Source organism: Bubalus kerabau, chromosome 14, assembly GCF_029407905.1.
Source record: "Bubalus kerabau isolate K-KA32 ecotype Philippines breed swamp buffalo chromosome 14, PCC_UOA_SB_1v2, whole genome shotgun sequence".
Lineage (NCBI taxonomy): Eukaryota > Metazoa > Chordata > Mammalia > Artiodactyla > Bovidae > Bubalus > Bubalus kerabau.
This window is the reverse complement of record NC_073637.1, coordinates 56821973-56836758: the sequence shown is the minus strand read 5'-3', so window position 1 is coordinate 56836758 and position 14786 is coordinate 56821973. Positions and strand designations below refer to the sequence as shown.

The 14786-nt window shown below is 37.1% G+C and overlaps 1 non-coding gene across 1 annotated transcript; it reads left to right on the top strand.

The window, feature by feature from the left end:
- Positions 1-1985: 1985 nt before the first annotated feature.
- Positions 1986-2058, top strand: TRNAR-CCU (transfer RNA arginine (anticodon CCU)). Its single transcript has one exon. It is a non-coding gene; the product is annotated as a tRNA-Arg (tRNA).
- Positions 2059-14786: the final 12728 nt, after the last annotated feature.

Genomic DNA, 14786 nt, shown 5'->3' with positions numbered 1-14786 from the left:
CTTACATGATGACATTTTGCAGTAAGGAATAAAGTCTGAGGCATTTTGTTCTATGGGCATCCTGTTATTTGGGTCACACTGTCATCTGGGTCACATCACCTTGCTTCATCTGCTTCCTAGGTTTGCTGGCCCACTTAACTGAAACTTTTTCTAGCAGGGAAGTAGAATATGACGTGAATTCTCAATGACCTTGTGATAAAATTAACTGACTTGTTTTATCTTCACACCTTTGGAAGCTTCGGGTATAATATGAAGAAGATATAAATAAAGTATTGATAGATGGTATTTCTCACTGCATTTGTCCCAGTGGGTACATAAGAGCAATAGCAACATAAGAGAGGAGTCTAATAAGACTCTCCATCAAATGGTAAGGTCTATGATTTGTGTGTGAATTCAGAGGTGAAAGGATAGGGAAGGCTGTCTAGCCTGATTTTATTTGCAGCCGTGGATCTACCTCCAGCAATGGCAAAAGGAGTTTTTTGGTTTTTGTGTCCCAACAATACATTAGGGAACTAAAGTAGAGTTTGAAATCTAGACCAAGATAATAGGCAAAGTATTTCTCCTTCTCTTTGCTCTTTGTACATACACATCACTGAGGGATACTTTGTGGAGTGATGCCCCTTTAAAGACAGGATATAAATTTGAGATCTTATGTTCCTTGTACCTCTGTCTACACATTTATATGGGTACATTATTTATCTGTAAAATAGGATTTATTATGTCTACCTAACTTCTTTTCTTACCTTAGATGATTGAGCAAGACATATGTTGAAGAGGTTTCGAAAAAAGTTGACAGTTCTACACAAGTTTAAGATCACTAACAGGAACTTTAGTGAAAATTGTACAAAGAAGAGAGGATAAGAAGAAGCCTTGTTTCTCCTTATCCTAGCCCTTTGTTTACCTCTTTTTGCCTTTCTTTTAACATTAGAGGAACAGGAAATGAATTTATATAAAATGCATTTTTTTTTCTTTTCAAAGTTTGCTTTTATTGTGACCTCAATGACAGTAATTCAACTGAGGCACTGAAAGACAATACATGTGATGGTTAAGATCAGGGCTTCTGCAGCCAGGCTGTTGGGTTTAAGCCTTGTCTCTGCCACTGACTCATGTTTGGAAAAGTCATTTAGCATCTCTGTTCCACAATTTCCTTTATGCCAAATGGGGCTAATTCCATAGGGTTGTTTTGAGGATCAATTGAATTATTTCTTGTGTGATTACTGAGAATGGTGTCTGACACTTCGTGAATTCTCAGAAATTATCAGCTTTTTTGCCTTCTTATTCTTATTATTGTAAAGGTAGCAATTTATTTTTTCCAGGAAATTTATGACAGGCCCAGGCTGATCAACTGACTTTAAATTTGTAGGGAAAGTATGGAAGGATATTTGAAATTAATCACTTAGTATTTGGAGTATCAATGCCTTCTTCAGAATTATGGCATTCTGACCCAGAATAAACTAAGAAGTTCCTCCATATTATCATTCATGAGTTCAGCATTGATGGGAGGTACAATGGTTGTTAGAATTTATTCTGTATGGCAAATTTGAAATAAAATTAATCAAGGAATCCTGTCATAGCAAGAGATTGCAACAGTTAGTGTGATAGTGGATGCCAAATGTGGCAAGTGTATAATATAATGACAATGCTTCTACATGCGCCTAAGTCTGCTGTGTAATTAATTTGAATTCATCTCTGTATCTAGGAATTGAGGCTATTAAACATTTTTCCCTTCAGTTGGAGAAGTCAGAGCTTTAGGTTTCTTACTGATATCGTGTCCAGCAGAGAGAATTAAAGCTTTAAAATTAAACAAACCGGTTGTACTTTTGTGTCAGCCTGTGACAGACTGTGCCCTGGAAGAAAAAGCCTCTGATGCCTCTCTTTTTTTCTACCCTACCATCTTTCCTCTAATGATTTCACGCATCTGACAAATTATACATATAGTTGTTTTAAAAGGATGCATATTCAATAAATAAGAAATTTGTGGGACTTCCCTGGTGGTCTAGCGGTTAAGACTCTGTGCTCCTAACACAGGGGGCCTGGGTTTGATCCCTGGTCAGGGAACTAGATCCCATAAGCCCAATTAAGAGTTTGCATGCCACAACTAAAGATCCCACATGCCTCAACTAAAGATCCGGCATGCTACAACAAAAATCTAAGATCCTGTGTGCCACAACTAAGATTCTGTGCAGCCAAATAAATGAATATATAAAAAAAGAAATTTGTGTTGATTTGAATTGTCCATAGGATGAAAAAAATATTGTTCATTTATAAATTTCATCAATAAATGTTTATTGCAGTCACTCTTTTAATCATTGGGACACAGTGATGAGCAAGAAAAGATCCCTCTACAGTGAAATGAGATAGAAAACATACAAACAATAAGTATACAAAAGTGTTAATTTCAGAAATTGATCAATTTAATGGAAGGAATTAAACAGGATAATGTAGTAAGGAAGATGAAGTGAGGCAAGACAGACAGACATTAAATTTTATCTTCAAAGAAAACCCCAATAATGTAATATCAAAATAATACTGCCTCTCTTATGCTAAGTTCTTGTGGAAAACACTATCTGGTCACTACCTGATAACGTTTCTTTCTTTTTGTTAATCCTTTGCTAACTAGCAAAACTGAGATTTAAATTCGGAATTTGGGGGCAACATACTTCAAGGTGAACTGAGTGAATCTGATTACCTTAAGCTAATCATGTTAATTCCATTCCCTTTGACTATTGGCTTAGGAATAATAATCATATAAAGTAATTCTTAGTCACTAGACTTGAAGGAATATCTATTATCAGGTTCTGGAAAAAATTTTCTCTATTTTTACAAAGGGATAAAAGGAAGAGACATTCTTCTTGTCTTTGAGCTGTGCTGTGTGCAGATGTAACACATGGAGCTGCTACAGCCTCTTGTCACTTTGAAGGGACTAGTTTCAAAGCCACAGCCAATATATTAGTTGAAAGAAGGAAGGAACCTGGGCCTTTGATGGTTTTGATGAGTTCTGAAATAAACAACCTTAACAAGATCTATCTCAATATTTCTCATGTGGTGAGATATTTAGTGAAGCCATTTTGAGTTTATTATTTTTTCTTAGCCCAAAGCATCCTAATAGACTTTTTCTTTTGCAGTGTTAACATCTATTTTCCCAAACACAGTGTGTTCCTGAGTTGATTGGTATATAATGATATTTGACCCAATAGAACAAAAGATTTCATATCAAAACCATCTAAAGGAAAATGATGCTCCACAGTGCATAATGGAATTATCCTCATTGATTTGAAATTGCCCCTGAACTGAATAGCATTTGCAAAATTCTTCCCAATCTAGCCTCAACTTGTATTTCCAGTATTATTTCCTTCCTTATCTATAACTTCATCCTCTCTAAGCATCTGATTTTGTTTTTTTTACCATCTACTGGAGTACTTCCAGAGAAAGCAATGGCACCCCACTCCAGTACCTTTGCCTGGAGAATCCCATGGACAGAGGAGCCTGGTAGGCTGCAGTCCATGGAATTGCTAAGAGTTGGACACGACTGAGCAACTTCATTTTCACTTTTCACTTTCATGCATTGGAGAAGGAAATGGCAACCCACTCCAGTGTTCTTGCCTGGAGAATCCCAGGGACTGGGGAGCCTGGTGGGCTGCCATCTATGGGGTCGCACAGAGTCGGACACGACTGAAGCGACTTAGCAGCAGCAGCAGCAACTGAAGTACTTTATGGTTGAAAAATCTTTCTATATGCCTTCTCATTGTTATCCTGGAAACTCAGACCTCATCTTCTCTGTGAAGCCTTCCCCAATTCCCTGAGGAAGAAAGATTTTCTCTCTCTTTGCTGCCACTATAAGGAGAGCATTATTATCTCCTCTAGCACAGACATTTTCTTCTCATTTTGTAACTGGATTTACATTTCTACTTCCTTGGGCTTCTTAAGGGCATAGAAGTCATTTTACTTATGATTGGATTTCCCCACTGTGGTGGTAAGATGTACTGATCATATATGGTACAAATATGAGAAATGAGGTGCTGGTGGAGAGTTGATCGCTCTTCAGTGCTATTGGTTTCTCGTGCAATAACTCTTTGGCCAGGTGATATATGACAGTCAAGAGTCAGAGGCTGTGAAGGTTTAAGTGTGCCTGGGCTCCAATAAGAAGAGGAGACATTAGTGACAACTCAGGCAGAAAATAACGACTAAGATTGTTTTTGATTTTTAATCATCATTTTCTGCTTGGACACAGCATGAGAGAAATACCAGTGGTCTTGTTTAGTGAGATTCTCCTGTGTACTGTTTCTTTAGAAAAAGTCAAAAGGATCTTATTTTGTGAGTTGATTTCTCCTCCCAATTCATTTTGCAGTATCAGCAACAGAACAGCCAGCACCTCTTTACGTGTCAGAACTGTTCATGGTTAATTTTAAAAACACACAGTGCAGCTCTGCATTTAGTATAGATTATTAGGAAATGTGTCTGACTCTCCTAGTTTCATGAAACAAAACAGCCTTTACTGTCATCCTTGCCCAGATCTTTTAAAAGTGGAGACAGATCCAATTTGTTAAAGACAGTACAAAGAAAGAAAAATTCATAAGTTTTAAAATAGGAGAGAAAAAGCAGGCTTGAGAACAGTTGGTTGTTGTTTTGATCATTATCTGCTCCTTCAAGGATTTTGTCATCTTTGGGATGAAAATTGGCTCAAGTCTCTGAACATCAGTTTCTTTCTTTTAAAGTGAGGAGAATTATACAGATGACTTCTGAGACCTTTCAGGATCAGACCTTCTAAGATTTTTTTCTTTCCTATTGCAGAGACATCTTGTATTGCATGCATCTTGAATCTTCATGTTGAATCTAATAAATTATTATTGATAAAAAATAGGGAAAAGTGAAAAATCATCTCCTGATTTTTGAATGAATGAAAATAATTCATTATAATTATTTTTAGTGAGTGGCATTAATATCATGTTGGTATTAAACAGAGTGCACAGAGAACAAAACGTAAAGACTATAACATTCACTCTTAACAGTTTTTCATTTTGTGGTCCTAAGAAATTTCAGAACCATACATAAGGTGTCAAAAGTTATGTATAGTACAGTGACTCTGGAAATTCTAAATGATCAGTGTATTGCCGAGAAGTATTTCTTCTCTTGGGGAATTTTCTCATTAAGACAAATGCCTTCCCACAATGATATATTTTATATTTGGAATAAACTGCACTTCAGAAGTTAGAGAATTACTAATGGGGTTTGGGTGCCTTTTCTTATTGCAGTTAAAATGCTGTATTCAAGGGGGAACCTTTCAAGAAAGTAATGGAGTGATGTTTGTACTGGAAAGATGAATGATCTTGGTGTGAATTCCTCTTCGGATGTTACCTCCAGAGTTTAGGAGTTTCTAACTTTTCCTCAGAAAACTGAACACATGGGAAATGGAATTCTTATACTTTTCAGCCTCAGCATTAATAACTCGGGATAAGATTGGCATTTCGGGGTAAAAAATCAGAATCATCTTAGCCATAAAATTGTTCTTTCACAGTGTTTGCAGCAAGTGCAAGATTTACATAACATTTCAACTGCAAGTTAGAAAAGGTCAAGATGATTGAAGAATTATTTAAATTCAGAAATGATTAAAAATAATAAATGACATACTTTATTCAGTAGATCAGGTAACTTACAAAGGGAAAACTCACAAGGAGGCAGGAAAAAACCTTTCATCTAGGAATTAAAAAGCCTGAGCTTTCCTAAAGACCTGGCCCTCATACTTTATTTGGGCACAGGGGTTTATCATCTGTGAAAAAAGCTCATGGATGACATAGTTCAAGTCCAGTGTTTTTCAGTATGATAATTCATCCTTTTCTTTGGAAGAATCATTACACATTTGACTCAGAGGGAATAAAGACTGATGAAAGATTCTTATTAAAATATCATTTTAAAATCAGAAAACTAAGTTACTTTAAACAATGATTCCATATTGACTATGTCCCAGTCACTGTTCTAGATGTCGGGGGCACATTCTTACCTGCATGCTCCCTGCCTTTTGAGTATTCTTAGTTGGTATTTGGAGAGTCAGGATGACTGCATAAGAAGTTTATTTATGTCACCCTTTCCTTGTTTAGGATAGGAAAGCAATGCAAAATCAGGAAATTAGTGGCAAAAGGATTAACTTCAGAATGTAGTTATCTTCAGGTGTAGTAGGTATTTTATTTGGGGAGTTGGCAAGAAGGTCAAGCCAGACAACCTTTAAAAATTAAGAACATGTAGTTATTGTAGCTACTTTGCAAAATTCCAGCTCCTGAATGTCTCCCCTCTCTACATGTTATTCTGTTGTGTCTCTCTGTGATGGTTTGTTCCCATTTCTTTGAGGGCAATTCTTGGAATTGTGGCAGCTTATGTCATGGCTACAGTCTGGTCATCATGTGGTTCACTTCTTCCACCTGATGGGGGTTTCATTATCTACAAGACAGCTCAGAGAATGTGGTTCAGAATGTTATCTACAGCCCTTGAGGAGGAACTAAAAGTGCTTGACTATGTTTACTGACTAAACTATTATTATTTGGTCTTGTTGGATTGTTTTTGTTTGTATCTGTATTTTCTGAATTCTCTGATTAAACTTATTCTTTGGCTAAGAATAAATAAGTAATCCCGACAGAATCTGGGTAGAAATATGGAGGTTAAAGGTCATTCTGGTGAGGTATCAAATGGAAGTGAGAAACAAATTATTAGAAACGGGAGGGAAAAAAAAAAAAAAAAAGAAACGGGAGGAAAGGTGATCCTTGTTGAAAGTGGCAAAGAACGTAACTGAGTTGGGTTCTCCCATTTTATGGAAGGTAGAACTTGTCAATGATGAAATTTGATGATTTTTGAGCAAAATGTTGAAGGTGCAGCCTGGATCCTTCTGACTGCTTATACTAAAATGCAAGAGTAGTGTGAGATGAACTGAAGAAGGAATTATTGAGCAAAAATGAATCCAATGTAGAGATTTAGAAAATTCTCAGTCTGTCCTTATTGCAAAAAATGAGGAAGACTGCTCTGAAGAGAACACTGTCTGTGGATGAACAACCATTTGATAAGGAGACCATGGATGTGATTCATGGGCTTAATCAGCCATTTCGACAGAAGCCAGGAATAGAGGTGGAATTATACCAGAAGAGCTATCAATTTGAAGTCAAGGAGAGAGAGCAAGTAGCATGGGATGAAGAAAGGCTGACAGACATCTCAGATTCTAAAGGACCAGACTGTAGAGTTATTTGGTTGCAATGTGTCTGCCCTATTCTTCAAGGAAAGAGAAGAATGACCCCCAAAGCAATTCTGAGCTGCCACTCCCACTGCAGACCGAGGGGCAAGACTGTTTGCTCCTGTTTCAGAAAGTGAGGCTGCTGCCCTGAGCTTCAGTGTCTGGGCTCTCAGAGCCAAGGTGTCCCACATAGCCGTGGGTGTGATGCTGCTGCCCGCAGTGAGCCTGGAACACAGGACACTGATCCAAAGAGGATTATTCTACAGCCTAAGATCTAATGAAATTTGCTTTTTTTTTTTTTTTAAAAGCTGCTTGATCAGTAAGTTTATTGTCTTCATCTCAAAAATCTTCACAGAATATTGCTATTTGGCTTATTAGCTCTTAGCAGCCCACTCCAACTCTGGCGAAGGCTGTCTTTGTCTGAGCTGCTTAATCTTTCTTCTGGGCAAGAGACATTTGGGGGCAATTCCATCTCTTTTTTTTAACTTCTTTATTGCGCTTTCTTCTCATAGGCCAGATTCTCTTCTATAGCAGCATGAGCATTCTTAGACAGCTCCTCCATGATATCTGGAGTTTCTTTGCTCTTTAAATGTATTGAAATAATTGTTTCTTGTAAGCATCTTCATTTTCTTCCATTAGGTAATTGATACAATCTGCAATATTCCATAATGTGCTTCTGATATACTTCTGTATTGAACTCCTGGCTTTCTGAATCATAATCAGGAAATTGTTTTGTACTGTGAGAGATAAACAAGCTTTCATCTACAGCTTTCTTCAAGTCTCCATTCCGTTCTAATGGAATTTGCTAAACTCTGGATTTTTTGGGACCTTCCAGCTCTTCCTTCCTTCTTTCCTATTTCTCCATTTTGGAATGGGAATGTCTATTCTATGCCTGTCTCACTATCTTATTTTGGAAACTCATAACCTGTCTGGTTTTATAGATCATAGCTGGAGAGGATTTTTGCCTTAGGATGCTGCTACCTCAGGTCTCACCCATATCTGATTTAGATGACATTCAGATAAGATTGTTGACTTTAGATTTAAGAATTGATCCTGGAATGAGTTAAGAATTTGGAGGCTGTTGGGATGGAATGAATGTATTTGCATATGATAAAGATATGAAATTAGAGGAGCCAAGGATGGAATGCTATGGATGGATTTGTGTACCCCCAATTTATCTGTTCAAGCCTCAACTTCCAATGTGACTGTATTTGGAGAATACAGGGACTTTATGTAAGTAATCAAGGTTAAATGAGGTTATAAAGGTAAGCCTTGATCTGAAAGGAGTAGTGTCCTTATGGGAAGAGACAAGAGTCAACTATGTGAAATGATATGTTAATTAACTTGACTGTTGTAATTATTTCCTTAATGTGTATATATATATATATATATATATATATAAAGTCATCATGATGTACACCTTAAATATATACAGTGTTTATTAAAAATTTTTTAAAACAAGATTAAGCTGGTTCCATCTCTCTTTCTCCACCATGTGAGAACACAGTGAAAGAATCACTGTCTGAAAGCCAGGAAAAAGAGCCCCTACTTTAAACAGAATTGGCCAGCACCTTGATCTTAGACTTTCCAGCCTCCAGAACTGGGAGAAAACAAATTTCTGTTGTTCACACTTTTTTCTGGGCTATGCTGTGTGACATGTAGGGTTTTAGTTCCCCGACCAGGGAATGAACCTACGTTCCCTGGAAGCCCCATTAGAAGAGTGGAGTATAACCACTGAAGCCTGTGTTGTTCACTGTTCTGTTGGGTTTTGTTCTGGCTTCTCTTGCACACTAATACCATCCTTTAAAATCCCTTCCTTTTTTCTTTTGTTTCCAGAAATATATATATATATATTTTTTGTTTGTTTTTGCTATATTTTTAAGAGATCTTTAATGCTTAATCATTCATAAGTGTTTCAAATACCTTCTCCATGGCTTATCTGTTTACACCCTTATGGTTAATTTTGATGAACAAAAATTAATAATTTAAATGTAATTTATGTATCTTTCTGACATGATTAGTTTTCTTGAGCCTTATTTTAGAAGTCTCTCTACTCTAAGGTCATCATAGCTTCCTATGTTGCAACCCATTTTTCTGTCCAGTATGGTGGCCACTAGTCACATGTGGTTATTGAGCACTTGAAATGTGGCTAATCTGAACTGAGATGTGCTAGAAGTATAAAACATACATTTCAAAAATTGAGTGTGAAAAATAAATATCACATATAAAATATATATTTGGGGGGCTATTGGGATATATAAAAATATATATTTATATAAAACATAAAATAATATATTATATTGATTTCATATATAAATATTTTATGTATTCTGTATATATACTATTATATATACATAATTATGTATAATATATTATTAACGCCTAATATAACTCTATTGGGTATGGAATTCGTAGTCCATAAAATTTTATATTCAAAATGGTTGGTCATTGCCATTTACTGTCGCACTTTGGAAATCTGAGGTCAGTCTGACTATTGTTCCTTTTTATATCTACTACATTTTTTTTTCTGCCTGATTAGGAAATATTAAGATTTTCCCCAAAGATGTTTCTTTCCATTAATTTCACTTGGTAATTACTTTTATGTATTCCTTGAAATGTAAGTATTTTCCCTACTATATCTGTTTCCTCTTCTGTATATATTTTTGTAGTTAATATTATACATTTACTATTTTTTTCTTATCCTGTCTTTTATGTCTTTTAGCTTTTATCTTATTTTAATATGCATACTTTTCTTTTGACCTTTGAATGGATCATTTAGGCTGATCTTCTGTTGTTTATTGACTTAAAATAGGTTTTTTTTTTCATTTTCATTTCTGTAGAGTTTTATTTTGAAATAATTTTAGATTACAGAAGCATTACAGAGATAGTCACAGAAAGTTTCTATGTAGCCTTTATACATTTCCTAATAACAGCTTACATAACCATTTACACAGTCCATTTATCAAAACAAAGGCAATATTGTTGGTAAAATACTATTAACTAGGTATAGACAGTTTTAATTTCCCCAGTTTTAAAACTAAGGTCTTTTTTCAGCTTGTAGGTTCATTTCAGGATGAACCACATTACGTTTAGTTGCTATGTCTCCTTGCTGCTAAGTCGTTTCAGTCGTGTCCGACTCTGTACGACCCCATAGACGGCAGCCCACCAGGCTCCCCCATTCCTGGGATTCTCTAGGCAAGAACACTGGAGTGGGTTGCCATTTCCTTCTCCAATGCATGAAAGTGAAAAGTGAAAGGGAAGTCGCTCAGTCGTGTCCGACTCTTAGCGACCCCACGGACTGCAGCCCACCAGGCTCCTCCGTCCATGGGATTCTCCAGGCAAGAGTACTGGAGTGGGGTGCCATTGCCTTCAGGCACTTACAACCTGACAGTGGTAGTCTTTATTTATCTTTCTTGACCTTGACAATTTTGAAGAGTACTTTGTAGAATAGTATTTTGTAGAATGTCCTTTAAATTGGATTTTTCTGATATTTTCTTGTTTTGAGAGTACCCAGGATTTAATAGTGTGACAAGACAGGGACTTCCCATGTGGTCCAGTGGATAACACTCCATGCACCCGGTACAGGGGGCCTGAGTTCGATTCCTGGCCAGGGAACTAGATCCAACATGTCACAACTAAGACTTCTCATGCCAGGACTAAAAATTCCACATGCTGTATCTAAATGCAACTAAAGATCCCTCCTGCCTCAAGGAAGATCAAAGATCTGATGTGCTGCAACTAAGACCTGGAGTAGCCAAATAAATACTAAAAAAATATAGTATGACAAGACAATCCAGCCTGGGAAGAACAGTCATGAGGAAAGAGGTTTATTAGACCCCTAGAAATAGAATGCATGGCACGCCATACAGGGCCATGTGGGAACCACCAGAGGTGGTCAGGAGGCAAGGGGAACAGGTTTGATTTAGGAGTCCAACTTCAGTGGGCTCTGGCATGTAGAGACTGTCTTGGATTGTCTGATAGCTGGCCATGTAGTTATTAGAGGGGGTGGATAGTGGTTCAGAGGGTGAGAGCCTGATAAATGAGATGGGTGGGGATAAAGGTTCTTGATTAATTACTTTGCACAGGATAGGAGCACTGGCAGATCAGTCCTCTCTTTGTCTCTAGTAATTAGCTAACCCTTGGAGTGTCAGTCCCTCTAGGGTCAGCAAGACCCCAAAATGTCAATGCATCGAAAGCATGGAATAAAAAATCACGGTTAATACAGTTCTCATAATTGATCTAAGGGAGTCTCTATATTTAGATTTGGAGTTATTGACCATGGTTTTCATTTTGAAAAAAGAATCTTTTCTAATTTCAGAATATTTTGTTTTCATGATTTACTCCTTTGCATACCTCATATGTCTTTTTAATAAGTTGGAGATTTTAAATGTCTTATTCTTGCTTCAGTGTTGTTTCATAAAAGTTCACTTTGTTTTACTATCATTGTTTTTGCTCAAACAATTGAGTTTTTCCATGTGATTGGTGTCTTCTTTTCACCTACATTTTCCTATCCATATAGAAAGTTGTTTGTATAGTACTGGAGATGAGATGAATTCTATTCCAGATTTTGAAGGTCTTTATTCAAATACTTCCTTCACAGATAGAGGGAAAATAGAAATGTTTATAATAAATTTATTTTTATTTTTTTCAGATTTCAAAGTCAGTAGGCTATTGGCTATGATCTGCAGATTAATTTACCTGTGACAGTTTGCATTTCTTTCCAATCATTTTTCTACAAACCTATTTTTTTTCCCCCCTGGGACTTTATTGCTGGGAAATTTACCATGCTATTTAAAGGAAAGCATGGCTTATATGTAAAAGCTTATGAAATTATTAAAATTATTATATTATGTGCTGTGTTAGCTTGCCTTCCTCAGATGCAGAATCTGAGATGGGGAATGCTGAAACCTGAATGACATCACTGAGATTGACCTGCGGTGAGGACAGGAGGCTGGATTTTGCACCCTGTGTGAGTCACTATCTGTGGGTTCCCATAGGGCTGGGAGGCTGGGAAGCAGTGTATAACTGCTGGGTGAGTCTGCTCCCATTGGTTGAATAGTTATAAATCATTAACAAACAACCAACTCACAGCTGATGTGGAAGGGGCAGATGGGTGCTGGGTGGGCACCAACATTGTTTTCTGCATTTACAATAGCTCCAAGGGTCAACTAGAAAGAAAATATAGGTTCTCTTTATATTTCTGGTCATTGGATCTTAAAGTAGCCTTTTCAATGATGAGTAAATGAACATCTAGGGTTATAAAGAACTGCTATGTTTGAAAGAAGATATCTGACAAAACAAAAATTCTTAATAGTTGTGCTTCCTATGACATGAATTAATTTTAAGCTTAACAGAAAATAAGTACTAAGAATATACAACCTGCATTTAGGGGTGTTTATAAAAAATATAACTTTTCAGAAGTAGAAGGCTATGTTAATTATCCACCTGAGTTCCTTTTGTATCCAAATCCCCAACAAACTGAACTGTAATGTGGTTGTCAATCTACAAACAGAAGTGAATTTAAAAAGTATTAATAGAAAAAAAACAAGAGCTGTTATAAATAGTGCTTCATATGCCTTGTATGTATTATATAACATGTCCTAAGACTGAAAGGACTTGGGAATACGGGAAAATTTAGTAATACATCCATTCAAAATTTAAATGCAAATTTCACTTCCATTCAGTTTTGCAGCATTACTGTAGTGCTCAATGATCAACACTGTTCCAGGTCTGGTGGAGGAAAGACATAAAGAAAGCCTTCAGGCTGTTGTTCCAGAGAGGAAATGCGGATGGCCAACAGGCAAATGAAGAGATGCTGAACATCGTAACCATCAAGGAAAGGTAAATCAAAGCTACAACAAGCTGTCATCTCACACCTGTCAGAATGGTGATTATCAAAAAGAACACAAAAAAACAAACGCTAGCGAGGATGTGGAGAAAAAGGAACCCTCCTACATTGTTGCTGGGAATGTAAACTGGTGCAGCTACTGGTAAACATTATGGCGGTTTCTCAAAAAAACTAAAAATAGGACTACTTCTGGGTATATATCAGAAAAAACCCCCTCAAAACACTAATTTGAAAAGGTACATGTATATGCATAATCTCATATTGTATGTGCTTCTCAGAGGAAATAAGCTAACACAAGTGGTTATGAGAGTGGTCCAGGAGAACAGATGGAAGGATGAAGGTGTAGGACTATCTCACTAAGCACTTGGTGGGCAGAGAAGATGCCATCCTGAGCAGATCATCCCTGGAAAAATGTGGTGTCCCAGTTGCTAAATATCTCACTAATGTAAACCTGGTGAAGCACACCAGAGCAGGGAAATGCCCTTGTAGAGGTGTGATGATTTAGAGATAAATGGGGGAGGTAGAGGATGTTTATGAAGGCAGCAGCCCAGCTTCAGAACAAAATGAAGATTTGATAGAATCACATAGTTCTAGAGACATTTGAATGTTCATCATCTAAGACAGGGGCTTCCTAGGTGGTGCTAGTGCTAAAGAACCCTCTTGCCAATGCAAGAGACATAAGAGATGCAAGTTCGATCCCTGGGTTGGGAAAATCCCCTGGAGGAGGGCATGGCAACCCACTCCAGTATTCTTGCCTGGAAAATCCCATGGACAGAGGAGCCTGGTGGGCTACAGTCCATGGGGTCACACAGAGTTGGACACGACTGAAGAGACCTAGCATGCACACACGCACCAGACAAGCCACCCACACCTTCTGAGATCACAAATGAAGATGCAGGCAGTTTAGAATGGAAGGTGGAGGAGCATGACGATGAGTTCCACTTGTGGCCTGGTGACTAACCACAGTGACTGAAATTCTGGTTCATTCTACAATGTCCCCTTCAAAGATTCTCCTCAGGGAGAGGGACCCACAGGAACTATGGGGAAGTTGTTCTCAAAACCTTCATGAAGTAGGAGATCTGTAAGACATAAAGGTTGGCTATGTAGCTGTAGAAATACATTGCTGTGCTCTCCTGCTACAGGGAGCATAACTAACTGATGGCCTCTGCTGTTGAGTCTGAAATCAACCCCCATGTTTGCATGGAGACTGTGTTTCCTAATGGCTATTCCTACTTAATGACTGAGCATAGCAAGGGTTTTAAGGCAGGTTCATCCTAGTGAGGTGTGGGAAAGTCACATGGGTGACATATGACATTAAAATATTATATATTATATATGTACACATATTTATATACATATGTGTATGAAAGAAAAAACTTAGTTTTTATTATTTCATTGCTAAGAGTTTTTAAATGTTAAGAAACCTCAGTCTCTTGGTTTGGTGACTATGGTGATCATTTTACAATATATACAAACATTAAATCATTATGTTGTATGCCTAAAATCAATACATTACATATGTCAGTTAGATCTCAATTAAAAAAAGAAACTTCAAGAACCACACAATTAAAATGAACAGAAGGCATGAAAATAAGACACAAATAGCCAGGACATGAAGTATGTTCTTTCTTCTCTCATCATTAAGGGAGTTTTATAGGAATCTTTCATGATTAAAGGAATTGTAAAAGTGAGATATTTTCTCACCTTTCAGGTTTGCAATAATTG